The 25762-nt window shown below is 30.2% G+C and overlaps 1 protein-coding gene across 2 annotated transcripts in view; it reads left to right on the top strand.

Moving 5' to 3' along the window:
• The window catches only part of LOC103574142 (latrophilin Cirl), a 211846-nt gene that overhangs the window by 55513 nt on the left and 130571 nt on the right, over positions 1-25762 (top strand). The window contains exon 3 of one of the 2 annotated variants that reach the window (XM_008553519.3): positions 14516-14555. The gene's annotated coding sequence lies outside the window, so the exon portion shown is untranslated. Of the gene's footprint in view, positions 1-14515; positions 14556-19794; positions 21149-25762 lie in introns of those variants that run through there. The other variant, XM_053740374.1, reaches the window with a different exon arrangement.

A 25762-nucleotide genomic window follows, 5' to 3' on the forward strand; every position in this document is an offset into this window, starting at 1 on the left:
TATATAACTTTACAATACAATTTTTATATACTTTTATTTATATATATGTATATAAATAAAGGAAAAGAATAAGGAAGGATATTAAAAGCTCAAGGATAATTTGTAAAGACGATTATTTGAGGGGTAAAAATAAATAAAATATATAATATGAAGCTTGATCGAAACTTGGTATTATAAAATATATAATATCAAATGACAAAGTATAAAAAAAAAATTAGTCTGTTGTAGTTTGAATAAAAAAAGAGATGAAAAAGCAGAGGTCGTAAAAGGTCGATAAGATTTATGTATTTAATATATACATACATATATATATATTTATATTAAAGAGCCTTTCAGTTCTTTTGATGCTCTAACATTATGCAGACTTCAATACGTTTATATTTGTCATCATCAAACTATAGATATTATAAATATATCAATGAGTTTTTTTTTTTTTTTTAATTTATAGCAGACACGAACTTTGAAGTCAAGTATCTCTTACAATTACTATTGTGTAATTTGTAATTATTTTCAATGATTTCATTTAATAGAAAAGAATTTTTTCTTTTTAATTAAATATTACAAGATAGTTTCATTTAACGATCTGATAAAAAATATTGAGTCAATCAATTTGTAGAATGATTTCAATGTAAACCTTGTTACGAGGATACTTATAGTCTGTGTATATTAAATTGATTTAATATTGAAGTAGAGTAAAATAAAAAAGAAAAAAATATCAATTGATTTCACAGTACTTGATTTAAAAAAAAAAAAAAAAAAAAAAAAAAAAAGTTAAAACAAGGGAACTGATAACGAGAGTACATAGAGCTTGGAGGATTGTGTAGAGGAGGCTTTCTCATATGCGGTCACATATAGCAGTGGATTCACCACCTACGTCGATGGGAAGCTATACATGAGGTCAACCGCAGTCCGCAGTAGAGAAACTATAGTATAATAGTGTAGTGTAGTAGAGCAGGCAAGTCCCACATCGACTACATCCCTCGCGCTCGGTATATCTCTCGAACGAGCGCACCCGCGAGCGTAAACAACTATTAGCCTAATTGATTCGCGGTGCGATAAGTTGGCCAATAATTTCAAGCAAAACCCTCGCGTATTTGCTCGTGACTCGTACACATTTACATTTTAAATTTAATTACACTTTATACACCGTCAATTTTTAATTTAATCACATTTACTTCAACGACATTTTTAAATCTAAATAATTCTAATGCGTTTTAAATAAAAAATTTAAACAAACCATAACTTTTTTTGATTATCCCGCCAATGGCCAAATAAAAAAATTTATACTTGATTTTCTAGTACTTGACATTTTACAATAATTTAACAACAGAGTAAATTTACATATTTGCATATTTTATTTTATGATCCTGAAGTTAACAGACAGTTACTAATTTTTTAATTTTTTTTTTTTTTTCAATAAATCAATTACAAAAATGAAAAACTAAAAATATGCACTTGTAGAAATTCAAAAAAACCATGGCTCCAATTTTTCAAAATTTTTTTTTTTTTTTAATCTATCGTTTTGAAAATAATCCATAAATAATTAAACGTCGGTTAACTTAAAAATCATCTTATTTATTTAGTTTTTATTAAGAGTTAACGTGGACAGAACAAAAAAAAAATTTTAATAAATATATTGATAGAAGTGTATAAAAAAAATGTGTGGTAATTTAATAAATCTGAAAGAGTTAATGTACAAGTAAAAAAAAATCAATATCCGAGTCAATATTGAATCGATGTGCTGTGAACCAAGTAATGAGAATAGAAAGGGTGAGAATCTATGGCATTTCATATATCTATATCTATGTACATATATATATAACGACGTCTCTCGTCGCTGGACTCGCGAATAGGACGGAAGTCGATGCGGAGAGGTTGACGTTAGCCGTAATTGCGACGATAATTCTCGCCCGTGAACATGTGGCGCCATGTCACTCGGCTCTTAATCCTCTCGTTACCCGACTCAACGATCTCTTCTCCCTTCCCCCTGTTACGGACAACCTAAACCCTCTCGTTTGAACCTGCTGGTACGAGCAGTCCAGCTCTTTTACTCCCGTCCTATCCGTTCTACTCAGCTCTGCTCTTCTATCCTATATCCTAGTGCAGCCCCAATGGGCCCCAATTCTACTCGACAAACTAAACGCGAGTGAACCCTGATACCGAAAGAGTTATCGCACCGTGTGTCTCTACCACCGCACCCATTTCTATAGAGGTTACGCGGTACTAGGCTTTGCACCCATCCAGCTGACCAGACAATTAATTAATCTCAAACTTTTTATCCACCTATCGATTATTTTATTTATCACTACTTTTTTTATTCCTCAAAGGCTTCAACCTACAGCTCAATACTTTTTTTGCGAGAGACATTAATAACGTAATAGATAAAAATAGAATCATAAAAACAGCAGAGACTTACTGAACGCTGTTGGAAATTGAAGGTAAAAAAAATAATTTAAAAAAAAAAACATCGATTCATTTTGTAGGAGTTTTTGTTCGACTATTTTCAAAAAATAATTTTTTTTTTATATAGGGCGGGGGGGGGGGGGGAGCGAAACGGGGTACTTGAGGAAACTCAAATTTGTTGAGGACTCAAATACGCAAATTTTTTTTTTTTTTTAATGATATTAAGAGTAAATGAAAAAAAATTCCAGTTGCCATTAAAAAAAAATTCATTTTTGCGGGCAAAATAGGGTACCCCCTAAAAAAGGTGAAAAAAAAAAATTTTGAATATCAAATAAAATTTTTTTGTATTTAATTTACATAAAGAAAAATTGCAATTCGCATAATTATTAGAAAATTTTTCGACTGACTCGATTTTTGAAAAAATTTCAAAAAAATCAAAATAATGTTCAATTATATTTGCAAATTTAATTCTGGAATGTTCAAAGAAAATTTAAAAAAAAAACTTTTTTTTTTAATTTCGGGGGTAGAAAATACAGTTTACATAAAATATCCTTATCTAAATTGCTTAATGGCAATAAATTACGATTAAAAACACCAATTACTACTAAAATTTTTGAACACTCCGTTTTATCGGAGCCTCCCCTATATTTGTACTCACTAGACATGTATAAAAAGCATTTGGATTAATTAATATTTTAATAAAAGCAAACAGTCAGTACAAAATAATTTATTTTTTTTTTTTTTAAATATTTATATGAATAAAACAGTTGATAGTATTGAAACATTAATTAGAGTTGTGAATGTTTTGAATATAAAACAACTTAACATAATAAAATATATTTGAGAAGGAAAAAAGAGGCGCATTGGTAATGCGTGTGATGCATACAATGTTGTAGTTATGTATGTACTTGCCGCAGCTTACATACAAAATAGAAAGAACAAGAAGTAAAAATAAATAAAACGTGAAATAAAAAAAAAAAAAAAAAGAAAAAAAATACACAGCAATAGTGCATGCAAGAAGTGATACTCGTCTTGAAATAAAGCACGTACACAAGATAATTACAAGAATTACACAACAGCGAATGAATCATTAGAAGTAACATGCCGGCTATGTCTTTATATCAATAAAACACTCGACCTTTGTGTAAATAAATTTATGTACAAAGGATGATTAGTTATAATTGAAACGGATGATGCTGTCGTTATTTAAATAATGACGATAAGACAACGTCTCAGGTCTCACTGATAGATGTCATGATATTTATTGGGGCATGATGTAATTTTGGTGCTATAATATTCTTTATATTATGACATGAGAGCTTTTGTCGGACACAGTGGCTTTTATACTTTATTACAGAGTAAAAGAGTATATATAATATAGAGTAGGGCTTAACTTGCGCGTGACGTCTCAAACTCAGGACGAGCATCTACAAAAGCTAAAAAGCCGGCGGGTTGCTCGTTTGATCAGAACCGCCTACCAAAGTCCCGAGAGCTCGTTTTGTGCCAATCGATTTTCCTCACTTCACTTTACTTTTTTATTTTTATTATCATATACATATATATGTATATATATACACATTTCCTTCTTATATACATCGACATATATATCTATGTACTACAGATTTCAATGACTCTTGCCAATTCCGTTTTGCATTGCGAATTCTTTGGGTAATTTACCAAAGAACTTTTTGACGACATTGTCAAGGAGTATGTGCCACTTTTGTATATTTCAATATTTTTATTATAAATGAGCGTGTATACATATTTCCTTTATTGCTGAAAGAGCAGACATATATAGAATAGAATAGAATAGAAAAAAAAAAATGGTTAACGATATCAAGCTGTAATATCCAATTTATTTTTATAAGTTGAAATAAATTTGATATTTTTACTGCTCATATTTATTACGCTTTTAGTAAACATGGTAATTAATTAGTAAAAAATATATATGTATATTAGCTTTCTATAATTAATAAAAACTAATTATTTCTCAATAAAACAGGTATCTTTATCAAGCGATATCACTAAGATTTATCGTTAATATATATCCAAGCAATAAAAATAATATTATACACGGATAATATATCGATAGTGTAATATTTAAAAAAAAAACCAATAAATAAAAAGTAAAGTAATAAAATGAACAGAGCGAGTTATGTTCATTGATTATTCATATTTTTAGTTGATTCGTAAAGCTTAAAAAAATAATAATGATGATAATAATAATGAAAAAATAAATGATTGCGTATGCATGCGCGTGAACTGGTGAAGCGAACCGATTGCTTTGTAATTTTGCGTACACCGTTATTTGCAAACCCGATCGTGACTATCCAGCTTGCATTGAACATTCACGCGGGCGCATAACGGTCCTACGTATTTTCGTACAATCTATATAGGCTGATGCCGCCGCCATCAGTCCAACAGTTGTACAAGAGAGACAATAGTAGCCGAGAGGGCAGAGGAAAAGGGAGAGAAAGTTTTTGCTAAAAAAATTATTACACTCGAATAAAAGAGAAAGAGAAACAAGACTGAGTAAGATAAAATATGCGTATATATATATTTACAAAGAGATGAAATAAAAGTACATGGATTTTATGTTCATGTCCAGGTTAAATGACGCGACGCATTTGTATTGACCGTCCACGGCATACGTATGCCAAGGACTTTTACAACCGTTTGATTAGCCGTGAGCAATTTCGTGGCCGCGGTCAATAATGCTATGTTATATGCTTTGCTATGCCATGCATATATATACATATATACAAATATGTATACATATTGCTAGCTAGTGAACTGTGATGCTGACAATGAAGAGTGAGATCTGTGGTCACGTAAACTCTAAAATACTAACTTATGCACCTCAGCCAAAAGGTTTCACCGACCAGTGAAATGCCATTTGCTCTACACTCTGCAGTCTGTAGTCCTGAGTCAACTCCACTCTCTTTCTCTTTCTTCATGACAAACCTCTTTCTCTCTTGCTCACTCTTTTGCTTTGTGAGTTTTATTATTTTCCAGCTTGTGTTGGTACGAGTAACCGCTGGTTTAATCGTCGCTGGCAATTTACTTCAGCTCACCGCCACGAGCTTTACGATCACTTTACTCTGTTGTATGTCATATTATGGAATACGCTTGGTATTAAAGACTAGAGCTTTTGAATAAACCGGATCCAAGTAAATAAATTTAGATCTTTTGTTTACTATTTTTTTTTTTAATTAACTATTATATAATTAATAATCTTCGCGGTCTTATGAGATAAATATTAAATGTGAAAGAATGAGTTTTTGAACTTGAGTTCAACAACGACTAGCGTTAAAGCCCAAGAGTATCTGTGTAAATATGTTTTCGTAATGTCTCGGTTGGTTTAGGGGAAGAAAAAAATTTTTTGTCCACGAAAACGATATTCCAAAGTTTAATTAATAGTAAGGGCGCCCGGGGCAAAATTAGTCATTACTTTTGAGAAATTTTTTTTTTTATTTTAGTCAAAAACTTTTTTTGGGGTTTATAGAAGATAATGCAAGTTTGCCAGCCTGAAAAATATGGCCACTAAAAAATTTTCCATGGTCGTTAATCTTAACTGAAAAATTTCATAATTTTCTACTAATTAAATTTTCTTAACTCGGGCTATTAGTTCGTGTTGAATAAAAAAAATTTAATTGGATCAAAACTCAGCCTCGAGATGCTTTTTTTCATCTTCCAAACGTGCAATATTTTTTCTTTGTATGTCATATATTTTTTGGTTAAAAAAAAAAAATATTTCATTCGCAATTTTTTATCAATAAAAAATATTTAAATTATTTTTTTAAAAAATTTAAAGAATTTCAATGACACAATCATGATTGATGTTACATTAATTAAAACATAATATCCCAAAATAATTAAATTCAATAGCAGTTAAAAACAGAACCCGCCCATGAGTTAAATTTTAAAAAAAATTATTTAATCTCCCCGTGTATTTTAATACATTAAAGTAAAAAAATTAAATTTATTATGTTATGTTACTTTTTGTTTACGATAAAAGAGATTACGGATTAAATTAATGGTATTAAATTTTTTAAACTATAAAATTATTATTATGTAACGTTATGTTGCCTTAATTTCTTGAAAACGTTCGCTTAACAAGCTATTTTAAATAGTTGATTCAATTATTAAGTATTTTTATAAATTAATCGCTGGCTGAATACACGTTAAATATATTAATAATGAAAAGAAAAAAAAAGAGAGACGTTCAATAGCACGGTGCACAAGTTTAAGCCGTAAAAAGCGTTTTAAAAAACCCGCAATAAAATTAAATATCCATTCAGCTCGTAATATTAATAAGTTTGGAGATGTGCGCAGGAGGAACCGGTTTAACCTTGACGCCGGTAAACGAACATTCCCAAGCCAATATATTGCTATGTATAGGTGATGCATAAAACGTTATACTTTGCCGTGCATACATATATATATATACAATACAATACATAAGTAATGTAACGAGGAAATGACAAACCGGCGTTCAAAAAATTTTTAAACCGCCCGAACTACTAACTTGTAATGAGTTTAGTGAAAGAAAATGAAATAAGAGTAAAAAATGATAACAATAAAAAATTTAATCTGTTTCACACCTCAAAACACGCGTGTAGAAGATAAAATTATTGTTGTGCTGTGTATTCGACTATTATGTTTTTGGTGATGAGAAATTCAGTGCGTCCAAGTTATAAAATAATTCCATGAGGACCACAAAATCTCATAAACATTGACAGTACTCGACCGCAAGTAGTTATTGGGAGTGAAATTTGTCGGGTGATTTCATCTCCAGACTCCTGAGGGCTCTCCGTACTCTATAACATCGTCTTCACAACACATTTACTTTTATTTTGCTACCTCAGTCTCATTCTATTTTTATAACTGTCTTGAAAACAGATAAAAAAATATATAAACATCCTACTTTTTTATATTATTTTTTTAAAACCACGTACTTGCTAGTTAGCATCAAAATAACCTTCATTTATACATTGTATTTTTATATTTTTTTTAAAACAACCATTCCGCCATTTCAGGTTAATAAAATATTTAGAGTTACACTGAGAAAAAAATTTACTAACATTTGATAAATTATTTGTATAAATATTTGACTATATTTATTAAATAATAGATTTATGTTAACATTTGATAGGTCGCTGATCAATATTTAGTATAAGTTTATTAATATTTGATAAACTTGCATTAATTATTGGTACGTGAGATTTGTACAGTATTCAGACATCGTATTCTCTCCTTACTACTGCCTGATAGCTGTGTTACAGTTAATAAATTTTCATGCTTGTTTAAATAATAATTAAAGATAAAAAAATCTGTCTATCGGTTGACCCTGCGGGCCAGTCCTGAAACTTCCCGTTGTTTTCCACCTCCTTGAGCTCGAAGACATTGTTGTGATACAAAAAATTCTCCTAAGTTTTCTCTAGGCTGAATCTAGGATTTCTCTAGGATTGAGAAAAAAATTCTCTAATATCACTTGTACATAAAAGTGAACGAACATTATTTTTTTTTTTCCAACACCGAGCCCCGAGTATGGATTGTTTACGTGCTGAGTATGGATTGTTTATGTAGTGAGTACGGAATGTTTACGTGCTGAGTGTATATTTTCTGTGGAAGCTTCAGACAAATCTTTTAAAATATCGCTGGCACATAAAAGTAAAGGACAAAGATTTTTCTAAGTTTTCTGTCCGGTGACTTGACAGAATGGCTCTAGGACCTCAAAACGTCAACATCTGATGAAAACTCGATTTTCAAAAATCGGGGTGAAAACAATAATTTTCCGAAATTTTTGAAAATCATCGATTTTCTAAGCGGGAAGTTAAAAATAAGTGTCATGAAAGAATTATGATGAAAATGAGACATGCAAAAATTATTTCTAATTTTGATGTTTGTGTCAATATTTAATAATATTTAAGAAACCGTTTACTATATATCGATAAATTTGATTAATATTTGAATAAATTGTTCTCTCAGTGTACTAACTACCGAGTTTATAAAATTAAACAATTAATTTATTTTATTTTAATACAGTAATTAAGACCCGGTCATTAATATAAACACTTTAATTTAAATTACCCGGTAATTTTAAAAAAGTTTAAAATTAATTATTTTTACATTAAACCGGTTGGTTTTCAAATTTATAATAAATAAAGTACGAAATATAAATTAATTAAATAAATTCATTCATAAAAATCTAGTGAATGAATACCATTGCAATAAAAGTATGAAAAGGGCAGCGAGCCTGCTAGATATTTTTGCGAGGAAAAAAAAGGGTTCAAAGTGAAAATAAAAAAATAATAATCTTTTAGTAAATCATAATTAAAGACCCCCATTGCGAATTGCACCGACGTGTATTCCTCGACGAATAACCATAATATATGCCCACTGTTTAGCCATATACCAGTGCAGTGTGTTGCCCAGGCACCAGTCTACTTTATAACGTAAGCGCAGCCACCAAGTAACCCACCGGGCTGGACCATGTGTCTTCTCCGTCCTGGTACTGTCCACATTTTTCGTTCATTTACGTATTCTTGCTTATTCCTCCAGCTCCATTTCTACCACCACTTCTACCTCTTTACTTTTTTTCTTTTACTTTTAAATGTACTTTTTACTTTTTTATTATCCAGTATTTTTTTTTCTCACGATAAATCACTTCCGCAACTTCCGCATTATTTATACACGGTCCAGGTTAAAAGATTCATGTACGCCTTCACGTTTTTTACTTCGGTGGCTCACAAATTTCATAGAAAATAAAAATGTTTAACATGATAATAAACCTGACAAGAACATATAAGATTTCTTATAAATTAAAACAAACTTACAGCTATAAAAAAATATATAAATTAATATATATATTGATGGTGATTTATAAATTATCTTCTTATCTTTATCCTTAACATCTGTTTGTTCAATAAACTGATAATATTTATATTTATTACTCATTTAATATATATATTAAATAACTGTATTATTGGCAACAATTTAGTGCTATAAATATCAAAGAGAGTTGAATAATTCGATGAAATTTAATTTACAAAAGAACTGAATAAATATTTATTTTCAAAATGACATAAATGTAAACACAATTTTACTCCAAATGCTTCTTTTATGCGCTCAATTATAAAATATATCTAGCGTATACTATTTTATTTTATATTTATATTTATGTATATAGATATATATAAATAAAAACCAAGTTCGCGAGTAAAAAAAAAAAAAAAAAAAAAAAAAAAAAAAAAAAAAAAAGTAACTCTAAGAGAGTCGAGGAAACATCGTTACGTTTCCAGAACTTTGTAGACGGATGAAGTGAAATTGAGTTATTACTCAGAAAGATATCCATCTTTCATACTTTTTAAAGTGACGAACGTTCAACAGTGAACTGGAAATATATAACATCGCAGTGTAATGAAAATGTAATTTTGACCAACTAAATTATTTTATTTTACTTTTAAAAAAATTTTTTACGTTACATAAACTCATAAAGTTGATAAAAAAAAAAAAAAAATAATAAAATCTAAACACTTGTTTATTTTTTGGTTACAATTTAAAGCTTTTTCGGAGTCTGCTGTGGCGCATAGTCGAAGTAGACTCGGTATAGTAAAGAGTATAGTAGTAAGAGTAGACGGTAAAACGAAAAGCAAGTTTAACAAACGAACGAAAACTCGATTTAGAGTGCCATGCATCATGCTCCATGCTCTAGTGTTTTCCCCGCCATTGAAAATTCATGGTACAGTCCAAGGTTCCTGAATCACGACGTCGACTACGATGAATACGACACACTCGTGTACGAATCCCATTTTTCCGTTACGCGCAAGTTCCCTCCTCTCTCGAGTCCGAAAGAGCTTTCCTACCCCATGAATCCTGAGTATTATACACCACTTGCGACAACACATTCCGCGAATCTTTCCGCGTACTCTCATTCCACACATTAAACTTTCACCCAATATACGCACACGTGTCTACTTCAACTAAAAAATACATTTCAAATGTTTCCACGTTTAACTGGATATATGTTTATACATATAACATCAGTATAGACAATTTAACTTTTATACAACTTGACAAATCTTTTACTATTTATTTCTTAAATTATTTAGAAGTTCACAGTAATGAGCACAAGGATAAGCTTGCCAGCTTAGTTATTTATTTTTTAAATTGTTTTACAGAATGTTACTGTTTTTTTTTTAAAAATGATGTTTATAAAATTTTTTCTCGATTAAGGGGGAGGTTGATCCAAATTTAGTGTTTTTTTTTTTTTTAATTTTTTATGATGACTTGGTACTCTAATGAATATGATCTATGACGAAATTCACTGTATAGAAAAAAAAATTTATTTTGAGTGAAAATTAAGGTTTTCAAAAAAATTTTCTCGAATCAAAAATATTTATTTCAATTGATAATTTTATTCTGTGTAGCTTTTGCATAAAATCAAAATATTTTTCTCAACTCAAATTCAGTTTTTGAGAGGAAAATAAATTTATTTAATAAAGGAAAGGGCTAGAAAAAGTGAAGTACCCAAAAACTTTAGTAAAAAAATTTATTCAAAATTTTATATTTATTGAAATAGTGACCTAGCCAAGAATTATTTTTGAAAATTTTTTCCAATGTTTTTACTTTCAAATTATATTGCATCATATTTCATATTTCAATTCATGTACAAATCACTACTTGTTAGATTTTCTTCAAAATATGAAAAAACAAAATTAACGTTTTTTTTTTTTTGCTACCCCATTCTGACCAAAAATGAATAAATTTTTTTTGTATTCTTTATATATATATATATATAAAAATTAAATAAAATATTTATCGTATTATGGATGAAAGAGGTAATTTTTTTTAGCTTTTCCGTTTTGCCTGGCCTTGTTCTTTATTTATATATAATATATGTACGTATATATCTAGATATGAAATTGATAATTTATTAATATTTACCATAAACTTTTAATTATCAATTGAATATGCATTCCAGTCACTCGTAAAAAGTTCTTTATTAAGTTTAAAGTTATATTTAATTAGTACAAAGTTAAATATTGACTTTTGAACTATGGATGTTTTAAGCTTTGAGTTGAAAAAAATAAATAACGTAAATTTATTAAATTTTTTTCATAATTATAAGTCCGTTTAAATAAAACTAAATTATAGTAATTAAAAAAATTTAATTTAATTAGTTAAGTATTTAATAAAATAAAGTAAAAAATTTATTAACGAAGCTTTAATTTTTTATCTTATATAAAAGTCTGTTATTCTTTATATAATAAAATAATAATAAAAAAATTGTTTTTATGATTCATGTAATAAAAGAATGAAAGAGTCAAGTATACTGTTATGATATCGCGCATTTTTAAAAGTTAAATAAAACGACGGGATAAAATAAAATAATAAGATTCATTGGAAAGGAAAAAAAATAAATAAATAAAGTTAAAAAAGATAACATAATTGTCAGCATATGTAGTGAGCTCGTAAGGTATGTGTGTAGACTAAAAGGCACCACTCGACCACAGAATGTTTTCGTTTGATACTCAAGTTGTATATATTATACACACGAGTAACCATACGTCAGAGACGTATAAAGGATATCGACGACTTTACAAACTTACCTCTTGCTCTCTGAAGATATTCTCAAGAGCAAGCCTTCAAGATACGCAGTTGACAGTAATTAACGACAAAATATTTTTTTTTCTTTTTCAAATCACAATAAAACACGAATTCCAAACATTCTTCAAAATTAATTTAACAAAATTTATTAATAAAGGAGTGGAAACCGCATGCGCTGAAGAAAATTGGAAATGAACCTGAAGTGATGACGGATTTTAGTTAAATCTGAAATCACTTCGTCACTCGGGGTTACAGAGTAAAAAAAAATCATTCTGCATATGGAGTAACTAGAGAGTTTGTTTCTTTAACTGAGTGATTTTGGAGTGATCTAGATTTTTTTTTTAAGTCAGTTTTCACTTCTTTCAGGAGTGAATTTCACTCCAAACGGGATTTTCGATTTCAAATTAAACTCTTCTTTGGAATAACTTTTACTCTGAGGGAATCAAATAAATTAGTAATCATCCGCTCAAAATTTATTCCGCTAATGTTTTACAGTGTACAAAAATTATTTCAAATTAATATGACTTAATAGGGAAGTAATTAATGCCGTGCAAAATAGGCACTTAAAATTTTATTTAAAAATTTTTATTTTCTGAATAAAAAAACGAAAAAAAAAAAAACGAGAAAAGTTGAGAATTTTTTTTTTTTATCATTTATATTCATTACATATATTTGCAACGTAAATAAATACATTTCTTCCTAAACATTAAATTCATTATTAAAAAAAAAATTAATTAAAGCTTAACAAAAAATTTCAAGTTGATTTGAAGTTAAAAATTTTTTTATTCAAAATTAAAATTGCTCAAATTCATCCCATATCAATTTCACTTTCTCATATTAAAAAAAAAAAATCTTCAAAGTTCCCTCTCTGCCCCTTGAATTTCGCCTCTTCTCATTTTTATCTCAACAAAGCCTTGATTAAATTAACTCATCAGTTTATTTAGCAAACAATTCCAAGAGCCCATCACTTGACACCACAGCCGAGTTTGATCACAACTCATGAAATTCTTTGAAAGAAAACAAAAGTTTGATTAAAAAAAAACAAGATCTCAATATTTATATATCCATATCTGTATCACTCAACCAAACCAAATAATTAAAAAAAAAATAAACATAATTTTCGTCGTACGTCTCTCGAAAAATCCCGAAAGCGAGATAAGATTTAGCCGTAGAGAATTGCACCTTGAAAATTGATAATATATCATGAGAGTTACAGCGTCGTTTTATAATTGGTTGGTATATTTGCATGGAGTCTTAACGCTTATTGAGGTTTAGCCGCACAGTGTGTGCCGGTGTGTAGCAGTGCATCATTTCGGTGTGCATAATATCTGCACACATCCTCAATATGTAGTGTAGTCTTGCAGTATATGTTATATTATATAGCCAAGAAGCAAAGTGTTGTGTAGTTGAACCGGTCGTCTCTCGTTCAGCCGTCGGTTTTTATCATTTACGCCGACGTTGTATGCAACCGGCTCGAAACACGCGATGGCGACATCTCTTCTTCTCACTCATACCCACAAACTTTATTTTTATTATTATTTATTTTATTCAAACTCACATGCATTCTCTCCCTCCCACTATATACTGGATACTGCATATATCCCTTTTATATCATATATATAGTATACCTTTTACCTATCCACTGCATCATCAGAGATCCAAAGCTTATTATACTTGCTTCGTCACGGCCCCCGCTGTCACATTGATACACCACGCAAAACCTCCACGGCAGCAGCAGCAACAGCAACAGCAGCAGCTAAGCTTCTTGTATACACGCATACCCATAAACAAAATTACACTTAATCAGATGTTAAATAAAGTAACAACAATAATAATAATAAAGTTATTCATTAATTTATATATTTTATTATTTATTATAATTAAAATAATATGTTTAAGAGAGTGCAATAATTATCAGAAGCAAAGCTAAGATTTTAAATATTTTGGCGGTTTAAAACATTATTTATCCTCTGGATATCATAAAGTTAACTCTCGATGTAATATATAGATCCTGCTGATGAGTATGTGGGGACGGTATGGGTGAGCTGCTAAGCGTAACGACTGCATTCACCGGTGACGCTTGGACACGGATAATTTCTCATCGGCGTTCGATGTGGACGAGTGCACGGATAATCCCAAAGATGCATTAATTACTGTTCGACGCGGCGTATAATAGCCCGACTCGTGGTCATGAGAACATTCAACGTGTACTCACTATCTATATATATATATATATATATATATATATATATATATATATATATATATATATATATATTTATATTTATGTATAGATATAGATATAAATGTGCGCGGTGTAGGAAAGATCGATGTACAGTAATTCATTCTCCGATGCTCCCACTATATCAGTGTCATTAACTTTTAACCATTTAGACCAGTATTTAAATAATCCCTGATTATTTTAACGATCTCGTATAATTAATTTAATATTTTTTAGCAAATAAACGTTTATTTATTTACGTTTATTTTGTTGTTCTAGGATCAACAGGAAACCTGGTGGGGTTCGACATCAGCATATGGTAACGTACTTTGTTTTATATAATTATCGTGTTAAATGTACCACTACCGGATACAAAATTTCAATATCCGGATGCATTGTGTGTTTTTAATTATTTTAATTATTATCGGTAATTAGCAATAACCGATAAAAAATTCAATGCATCATATCACACGCAGGAGATAATTAACAAAATTATTTTTATCTTTAAATCTGACTATTCAGGACATTGGAGTTTAGTTACTGTTTAAAAAAACATTTATTTTTTATATGGGGCCGTTTTTAAAATATGTTGAAACTTATGGGGGAGGGGGTTAGCTTACAGTGACAAGGGGTCGGGGGGTTCAAAGAAATGTGATGTTCACAGCTCATTAAATAATTTTTCAAATTTTTCTCTCGGTTTGTTTTGATTTTTTTTTTTTACGATTAAAAGTCATTCGTTTTATATTTGTAAATACATAAATATTTCTATATATTTGATAGGGGGGTGGCAGAAAATGTAGCATAGCGCGACAAATCGGAGAGGGGGTCTAAAATTGGGGGGTAAAATTTTACGTGACGTATTTTATGAACGACTTTGATTTGATAAATTTAAATACTCAATTGTTTGCCAAAATTTTAAATTATATATTGTACATATTTTTTCATTGCTATCTAAAGTAAAAAAGACGAATTTTTTTAATGGCCTTAAATTCTTTTTTTTTTTCTGGACAAAAAGGATAATACTGAAGCTAGCCGGCATCTAAAAAATTTTGGATTTATTTTAACAATGATAAATCATAAAAAAAAATAATTTAAAAAATTGCACTTATAGTTTTTTTAATTTTCTACATGCCCATATTTTTATTTTTATTTTTTTTTTTTTTTCGTAATTTATGTACTAAAAAAAAATTCGAAAATTGTCAATTGTCCGTTAACTTCAGGATCATCAAAATGGGGTGGCCTAAAAAAATAAAATAAATGGTTTTTTTAAAAAAGTTTAACGAGTATAATAGAATAGGCTATAAAACCAGAGACATATATAAATATACCACAAAGTAATAACAAAATGCGGTATTGTCAATTTAAAAACACAATAAACAGGTAGTCAAAGAAATTTATAATTAAAAATTTATTTATCTTTTAAATGAACGTTTTTAATACACAATAAAAAATTCAAAGTCATCATCATCAAGTTATTTATATAAAAAAAATACTCATAAATAGAAGCTAATGATAGCAAGCAAGTAATCTTGAATTGAGTGACGCATCGTCGAAACTTCCTTAGCAACAATAACTCAATAATCTAGCGATCGATAAAAAGTATATAAACAAGGGGTGAAAAAATTGAAAAATGAAGTCATTAGTGTTGAATTGACATGGCGTTTTTAAAACAGTACTTCTCATTTATTTCGGAATTCTAGTATAGTCATTAATGAAATTGGCACAGACGTTCTCTGATCCACTTGCCAGTCGTTTTAATAGTATACTATCGTTTCAAAGTAATTACTGAGCTGATGGGATGCGGCTGTCGGTTGGAATGAAAATTGTTGCTATTCGAGGCCAACAATTAGCACACCAACAAGACGTGAGAGTGATCGTGAGAAGTTTTAAAGAAGAGAAATCAACTTTATATATTTGTATTGTAAATAATACATTATATAAAATACATCTTCCTATTCACACGTACATATACTTACACATATATAATTTACAATTGCTTCTGCTTCAATATACATCCATCTATACATAAGTAATATCAATCTTCTCCAAGTTGAGGGACTAGTTTGCTTGTATATTAACATTTTAGCAAAAGAATAATCGTAAGACCGACAGGCCCTCCACTCAGAAACTCGAATAGAAAGAGGATAAACTTCTCGAGCGTAATCGTCGATAATCCTGGGTGTCCAAGTTGCAACTTCCTAGGATGTACCTTTATAAAACACCTCTTCCGTTGTAGTACCGGGTTCTTTTACTGTATATAGTTACAACCCGCCCCTTAGCTCTATCGCGACTACGTTTTTTCTCGTTCTCACTTCTCTTTATACACCATCACATAACATATATATATATATATATATATCTATATATGTATCCAAGCCCTTGTAGGAGTGGTATACAGAGTTACGTTGGGTAACGAGTTCAGCCCAAGAGCTTAAACGAAAAGTACTTTGCGCTCCGGCGGAAAAGCTTGAGTACAATTTATAGATACACGAATGTTGTTGTGGTTGGGAAAATTCTATGCTGATGCCACCACCACTAGCATCACCAGAGTACTGGGTTTACTATCGCAAAAGGAAAAATAAAATTTATTTTCTTGTTAAAAGATTAGACACTCGGAGATACTGCTCTGACTTTTGTTATCCCCTGACAATATAATAAATTGAATTTCAATTTATTTTTTACTGTCATATTAAATTAAATTGTTTTTAGTATTTATCTTCTTTATTATTTTTAACTCCCATATTTATGCAGTATTTATAATGCTTATAAATATATACATATATATTTACTTGTTATTTACGTAATACTTTCAATTTAAATTATTCAGATAAATATTTATCGGTTGGATAATATTAATAATATTAGATACCTAATGCAAATGTCAGCAACTTTTAATCCAGGGTTGTAATTAATAGTTATTAATTTATGATGAAATTATTGATGACTGATAATTAAATTTACTTATTTAAATGTTTAATAAAACAATGGGATATTATTATAAATCTATGGATGAATAATTTGTTGCTGGGATGTGACTAAGTGACTAAAGTTTAATTATTTAACATCATATGTAATATTAATTAGAAATTTATATGAGCGCAATCTTAATGGTATAAATTACTCGGAATATGATGATTAATATTATACTTTATCAGACTTACTAATCCAATCGTAAGTTTCACTGAAATTAAACTATTATCTCGAAATTGAAATTTATTTCCCTCTATTTCACAGAACAGATATCAATAATAATAAATATTAAATATTAAATTGAAAAAGTTAATAATTTCATAAACCACTCGGTTGATTAATTAAAAAATATATAAACTTAATTAATAAACAGTCAGAAACAAAACTTGATAGATATTAAATTTAAATTTAATGAGTTATAATATTTAATTAACAATAACTCTCCGTTGAACAAATTGAAATAATAAACTAACGAGTAAACTATCGCTCGTGTATAAATTTCATTAAATGGTATCGTAGTTTTAAACAAATCCAAACTAATACATATCATAAATTAATTACTGTTTTCGAGCTCTACTTACTAATTCACCTGAGTATTAAATATTAAATGCGATCGAATATCAGAAACATATCAATTGCAAACTTACTTTCCAGACAGGCGATCTAAAACTCACTTAAGTGTATCAATTTGATTGAAGGATGATTTATGATAAATAATGTTTAATTGGTATCACTATCAAATTTGGTAGCAAAGAGGAGTAGAAACCCGGCCAGAATCGATTTCCCACAAATTTATGTGGAAATATGTATGAATATTTTTTTTTCAATAGTCGTAAAAATTCATTCTATAATTGTATATTTTATAGACAGGAAAAAAGGATTTCTTGGCGCAAGAAATATTTTGCATTATGAAATGAAACCACAAATTATAGTAGGAGTAGAAAAAATTTCTTGGCATACTAAATTTTTTCTCGCTTTATGAAAATTTTTATTTTTAATTCATAATTCAAAAAATTTCTAGGGGCGAGTAAAAATATTTTACGTAAAGAAATCATTTTTTAACTTCCCGCTAAGAAAATTATTAATTTTAAAAAATTCGGGAAATTATTGGTTTCACTCTGATTTTCGAAAATCGAGTTTTCATCAGATGTCGACGTTTTGAAATCCTAGGAAGCTATTCTGACTAATTTCAGAAGGATGTCCGAGTGTCTGTATGTATGTGTGTGTGCACGTGTGTATGTGTGTGTGTGTGTGGATGTAAACTTTTAATATCTTTTTAATGAAGTGACCGATTAAAATGTTTGAGGTGGCAATCAAAAGAGTTTGTTGGCCGTCAACTTTTCTGAAAATTTCAAACCGATCGATCAAATAGACTCTAAGATATGGAAGAAAAACAAAAAAAAAAAATTTTTTTTTTTTTTTTTAGTTTTTTTCAAATTTTTCAGAAATGGCTCGATCGATCAATTTCAAAATTTAATCAGCTCTAGAACTCAATAAATCGCGTCGATTGCCGCCTCAACCATCTCAATCGGTTAATTCGTTCGTAAGATATCGTGGGATAAAGAAATGCTAAAAGACGGTTTTTTCCGAAAACAATAGCATACAACAGAATTTTCGAGCTCGAAAAGCTAAAAAATGTATTTACAACAATGTTTTCGAGCTGAAGGAACGGGAAGTTTTAGGGCTGGCCCGCAGGGTCAACCGATGGACAGATTTTTTTCTGAGTAACGATAAAAATGTAAGGAAACTTGTTTTTAAAAATTTTTCTTTTGCGGTTTTATCTCGAATTGAGTCGTCAGTCATATTTTTTTTTTTAAATATATGTAAATTCAAGTACAAATTTTTTTCAGTGGTTTTAAATCGTGTTTTATAAATTTTACAACTATTCTTAAAGAATTCAAAATATCCGCAGCTTTTTTCTCCCAAAATTATATTTCTTGATAATTTAAATTTTAAACTGTACTGTAAATTGTAATTATTTAGTATCATTAAATATAAATATTGACCTCCTCTGGTAAATTTTTCCAATTCCGCATTTTTGAAAAAAAAAAACTTTTTCACACTTTCCGCTAGTAATTTCCATAATAAAAAAAAATTTTTATACACATCAGTAGAAGAAAAAATTTCATCTTATATATGAACTTCTTCACATATATTGTTTTCTTTTTTTAAAAAAAAAAACTAATTTACTGATTTTTATCTCTCCCACAAAATTAGAAAAAGGCAGTTAGACGGCTTGTTACTGGTACAATGTGCATTTCCTGGGCTTCGAAATTGGTATATAATAATAAAATAAATACATAGTCGACTTTGAATCGAAAAACTAATTAACCGCCACTCGGCATGACATCCCTCGTCTATTGTCCAATAGAACCCGTAATCCATATCACAAAACACGTGTTTAAAATCCACGTATCAAAATGATCCGACATATGCATACATAATAAACTGATTGTACACCTTTACAAAGGTACGCGCATTCGATTGGCGTCGAGTATGTTAGCGGGTTTGGAGGGGCGCAAAGCCTGTAGCTAAGAACCAACGGTTGCTTTATACTAAACCGTAGTCTCAGTTGCTCAGTACGACAGTTCAACGAGCGTGTCTTCCGAGACTGGACCGCTACACACTTAACTTAAACTTTAAACATATACATATATGTATATATATGTAAATATCTACCTGTGCAATCTATTCAGACGTCCAAAGTTTTATCAGATTTCCCAACTTTATCGCGACACCGGTAGTGCTCCAAAATAACTATACCTATATCTTATATTCCATTACATTAAACTACACAACATTAAATTAGTAATGTACGTACATATATAATAGTTAAACTACTTAACTTTGGTACTGGTAAACTAGTAACAACGTGAAAGTGATGGTGATTATCTGTTGTCGAATACCTTAAATCTTTCCTTAAGTACATTTCACTTAACTCTTAATTGCAACAATAATAATAATTACTCCTGCTATTAATCATCAGTGCAATTAAGTACATCAGTGTGTATTCAAAAAATATATACATATATTTTAAAAAATGTATATGGATTGGATAACATTATATGTGTGCTGGTGAATGAATAAATGTAGTTTTAAATTTACCGTGTGGTTTTTATACATGTCACTGTTTTTTATTTATGCTGCTGTGCGTATATATAAGCCGCTCCAGGATTGGATTGGCAATAAGGTTGCACTCGCGAATGACTCGCGCAATGTGAATGATTGAGTGGAACGTATCGCATCGATGAATGATGCCATGTGTTCTTGGCATGGTTGAAATGCGATCGGACGCCGATTAAATTGTGCTCTTATATATATATATATATGTGTGTTGATGTGTATATATGTTAATATACGAGGCTGTGTAGGAAGGTATAGTGTGACAAATAGTTCAGTGTAGATGGAAGTAACCTCAAGTATGTTTATTGTGGAATGTCACGTGTAGTCGAGCAGGAGATGTCCTACTGAGATTTTAACTCGACTTACATATTTCCTATCAATTGATACACGTAACTATTGATTGATTAGTGGATGGTAAAAAAAGTACATATATATGTACAACAAATATTGATTTTTATCGCGAGTGGTTTTTGTTTATGTTCGTTTTGTTATAATATTTGGTCGTTAAAATTGTTCTGTTTGACGTGCTGTGACAACAGTGACGTAATTTAAGAGTGTGTTGAGGATAAGATGCAGTGAATGCATTGGTTTATTATAGAAGAGTATTGTGGGTATTTATTATTCATAAGATCATCTTCGAACCTGGAATTTTAATCACTTGTTTTTCATTCAAATATATTTACAATTATTTTTGTATTTATATATACATATTTTTTTATATATTGGATATTGTCTGCAGTGAGGTTTTGTTTCTACTGTGAAGGAATTATATTTGATCGATAGATATATTAGCTTGGAAATCAATTACTCTTTTTTGTGGTAAGTCACGTGTTCTCAGTATAATAATTTTCTATTTTTTTTTTTTTGGGAAATTTTATATATTTAGTTAATTGATAACGAAAGGAAAAAAATTTAATTAATTTTTTGGGAAATAAATAAAATATCTATTGATTTTAATTGAAAAAAAAAATAGTTTTAATTAAAATTTCATGGTATTGATGATAAAGTTTTTAATTTAAAAACTTATTTTAATTCGAATGATATGGCTGTGTATTGACTTTGGCGCGAAATAAAAAAATTCAATTAAAATTTCATATGTCAAATATTATGTCAAAGTGTATAGAGAATGAAAAAAAATTCAATAGCGCCGTTTGGCAATCTCTTAAAACTTTTATTTAATTTTTTTATCAACCTCACATCAAACGCTGTCTCTCAATTAATCATCTCCCGTAGCTCTGCGATTAATTTCAAATTTTATTGCACAACAGTCATGTATATTTATGTACTTGAAAGACAAAAAAAATAAAAATAATACTATAAAAAATTTTATATAAAACAATTAACGTCAGTAGAATCGGAAAAACTGCTTTGTGCATTTAAGAACCCAGCAGGTATTTAAATTAGACGACTTAATTAAAGACCCCCGTAGTGAATTGCATTGGAACGTAGGTTAAAAAATTTTATTTTACTCGGTCTATTTGCTAGCTAAATAAAAAGTATATTAATCCAACAATCGACAAACAAATAAATAAAACTGTCAAATAGTCTTTTAAGGAATAAAAGTGATATAATTATACCTCACAGGCTTTAATTTTAACGCACATACACGATGCCGTAGCAATTCACTTCTTAATACCATCTCGAGCGCATTTAATACGATCCAGTATCCTCAATTATCCGCGCAGCACTGCAATATATAATTCAAACGTGAGATTTTTAAAAAATTAGAATTTAGTACCTGGCAACATTTATAGAGTGGTTGTCCTCGACGCCTCGGCTTATGACGTACAACTCAACAGATAAGACTAAATAAAAATAATAATAATAAAGATCATTATAATAAATAATAAAAAAGTAAAATAAATGGTATAAATATATATACACTTATATATCTATAAGTAAAAGGTGGTTGGTCAGCCGGATGATATAAAAAAATGACGCGTGTGCTCGCTCGGGTGGCAACAAACGAACAAACTGGTTCCTTGGTTCGATGTCGTCCGTGAACACATCAAATCACATGTATATATATATATATATACATATACATATATATGAACATCACACAGTCTCTTATTCTCATCATCTCTCAGCATCATCTCATCTCAGCTCATCTATATAACTCTTTATACTGTTAATTCTACACTCTGCTGATGGTTGGTTCAAGTTCGGGTTCGGTCTCTCACAAGTTAGGGTTCGCCTTGATATCCATGGATTTGGAGCAGAGGTTGATCAAACACGCCTCACAGTGTAGCACTGGCTGGCTTATATTCCTACCTCAGGACCCAAGGTCCTACCTTAGAACCTTAAACCTTCCTACCCGGTTTTATAGGTAGTCAGCTTTGTGTTTGCCGTCCACCTCCTGCTCTATTTCATTTTTGTCCCGGCTCCTGCTCTGCTCACCCGTCCCAGACACACAAGACACCAACACACTGACACCAGGTCCCAACGACGGCAACTATCAAGGCGAAAAATCTGTGTCAAGCGACATGTTGACACGTGTAGGGGACGTTTGCACACCGTCCAGGCATCGTGCTGGATATATCTCCTGCCGCCACCGTTGAAACTCGGCCATCAGTTGGTATGTGTCTTGTTGTATATTATAGTGTCAGATTTCGCTGGTTTTTCGTTCTTCTCAGGTCCCTACTCACCTTTGTGCTACATACGACACTCTTACACTTTATACTATACACTATTCTTCTCTTACTTTCTTTATAAGACTCTCATCATCCACATCTCTTCTCAACTATACTTAACTCTCGCATCCTCCGTATTATCATGCTAAATGTGAGTAGCAAACGAGCTGAGAGTTGACAAGTAACCTCAAGACTGAGACTAACACTGAGACTAAGACTATCCAAGTCATCTTGAGACTGCAGCGACGACGACGATCAACTCTTCTCTCCTCATTCTCATCATTCTCATCATCGTCGTCGTCATCGTCACCGTCATCATCAGCATCATCTTGCACTTGGTACAAACCTTGTCGCAGATGTGTGTACGTGGGTTTGTCTGCTTAAGTGAAACCAAATGACGCTGACATGCAGTAAAATACTCTAGTTACTGGTCGTTAGCTATGAAAACATGAATCAAAGCCAAAGCTATTCATTAAAAAAATTCAAATAATAATGATAATATATTAATAGAGTTAGTCGTGGGTACACATTATTTTTATTATTGTATATATAAAGTGGTTTTGCTTTTTATTTAACAACCAGCAACAACAACAAGGCACAAAAGGTCTGGCCCGAGCGCATAGCAGTAGCTATCGCGTTCCCTGATTCAAGATATGGAATTTAATTTTATTATGACGTGAGCCGTCCAACGTTATCCTTAAATCGTTGTACTCCCCGCGGCGTTTGGTCCGCGAAATGAGACTCGGCTACAGTCATTTGGCCCGTGGGCAGACTCGACACTGTTCAGACGAATGAATGTACAAGTAACCACCAAGCTGTTACTGAGTTGCACGAACCTCTGTGTTACATGTAATGTGCGTGCGCCAAACCATTTTTTCAATTTTTATTTTATTTTATTATTTATTTGTCATATGTATACGAAATCGCCATCATTTTATATGTAAGTCAGTAGATTAGTCCTCTTATTTTCGGAAATGATTTCTTTTTTTTTTTTTTTTTTTTTTTCTAATAGATTTTATTAGGGAAATTTATATTTTTATTAGTGGGAACAGAATAATTGATGCGTCAATGTGAGAAATAGTATATGAAAAAAAAATATGATGCTTGTGGAAAAGAGTATATAGCTATGTAAAATTTAGTAATAAACGTAGTAATAAATTTAACAGCCCTGTTGGATTTGAATGCTACTGTCAACAATAAAATACCGTCCAGGTTTTATATTTTTTACCATTTCGACATTCAGGAGCAATCAATGTTTTTATATTTATTTAAATTATTTTATGATAAAGCCGTATAATACAAATTATCAATATATATTTTACTGCACATCGTATCGATCAATTTTCATATATTAACTGACAGATAGGGAAGGGCTGGGAAAATTTTTCAAAGAAATTTATTTATTTTTTTAGATAGTTCTCATCATTTTTTATTTTCCCGATTATTTTTCAATAGTTTGATGTACGGGATTTTTTTTTTATTTCGAGACGTTTCAATTTCGACTAAAATCGAATGATAATTTTTCTAATAGCAATTAAGAACTTTTGAAAAATCTAAAAATTTTGTGTATTCAGGACAAATCTCTCTCTCTCTCTTTTAACAAAACAGATTATAAAACAATAACATAGTACAGTTACTGGATTATTCATTAAACAAACCTTTATTACGTCGATATCTAGTGAACAATAACTGCGTGATTGAACCAGTAACAATACACTAGCCATAATATAATTAAACATACTCTATTGAATTACCGACATATCAATCTTATTAACATAAACAAACACACATCAATATAATTAAATTATAAATAATTAACATGCATTTCATAAAGATAATTAGAGCAAACAATTAACAATGTATTTATATAAAAATACCGAGAAATCAATTATTTACGGTGGCGATGACTCAGCGAAAAATAATTTAAAACCCCAGTGATCGTAAAATTCACCACATACTCGAAAATGCACCCTAAAGCGCGGCCATTAACGACAGATGTTACTCGTTCGGTTGTGGCTACTCGAAATAACTTTCTTATAGTTAGGTGAAGTACTCTTCAGATAAATTTACCTAGTTGAAATAATTTTTTCTACACTTGTATACCTATATATAAAAGTAACTAAAATTTATTAAAAATTTCTATCTGCTTCCTCTTCTTCTTTTCTCTCCTTCTTCTCTTCTTTCCTCTCGTCATCGGTTAAAATTCCTAGTATACCCTTTCGACTATAAGTATATCTAAACGCAATCCGGCATTTTGCCAATGCCTGTCATATAACCTATAAATACTTGGAGCAACGACGTTTTATGAACTTTAATGTTCAGGTTTTTACGACCCGCTAAGGAAATAATGTTTTCTCTGTATTAACCAGCAGTCTTACTCAAATAAAATGAATAAGACACGATTATCTTTCCCATAGTAATAGTATGTAGCGTTTAAAATAAGCCCACTATCATGGCGTAGTATAGACTGTAATAAAAGTTGTATGATGCTACTCAATAGAATACATCACATCTACCGATCATATAATCGTGTCTCGGTGGTAGAGAATCCGGTCGGGTCACGATCCCGATGGTATTAATACTACCGCAATAATTCCGATGTAGCGTAACTCAATTTAGAACATGGAGCGCGACTAATCATTCAATAACGACAACAACTACTATATACGGGGTTCGATTATGATTATGATCAGCATCATGATTATGATCATGTATTGCCTACATTTGAACATGAACCAAAGCACAAAGATAATATGAAGCTGTTATAAATCCTCTGTTATATATAGATATATATATCATA

This window comes from Microplitis demolitor, chromosome 7 (genome assembly GCF_026212275.2).
Source record: "Microplitis demolitor isolate Queensland-Clemson2020A chromosome 7, iyMicDemo2.1a, whole genome shotgun sequence".
In the NCBI taxonomy this organism is placed as follows: domain Eukaryota; kingdom Metazoa; phylum Arthropoda; class Insecta; order Hymenoptera; family Braconidae; genus Microplitis; species Microplitis demolitor.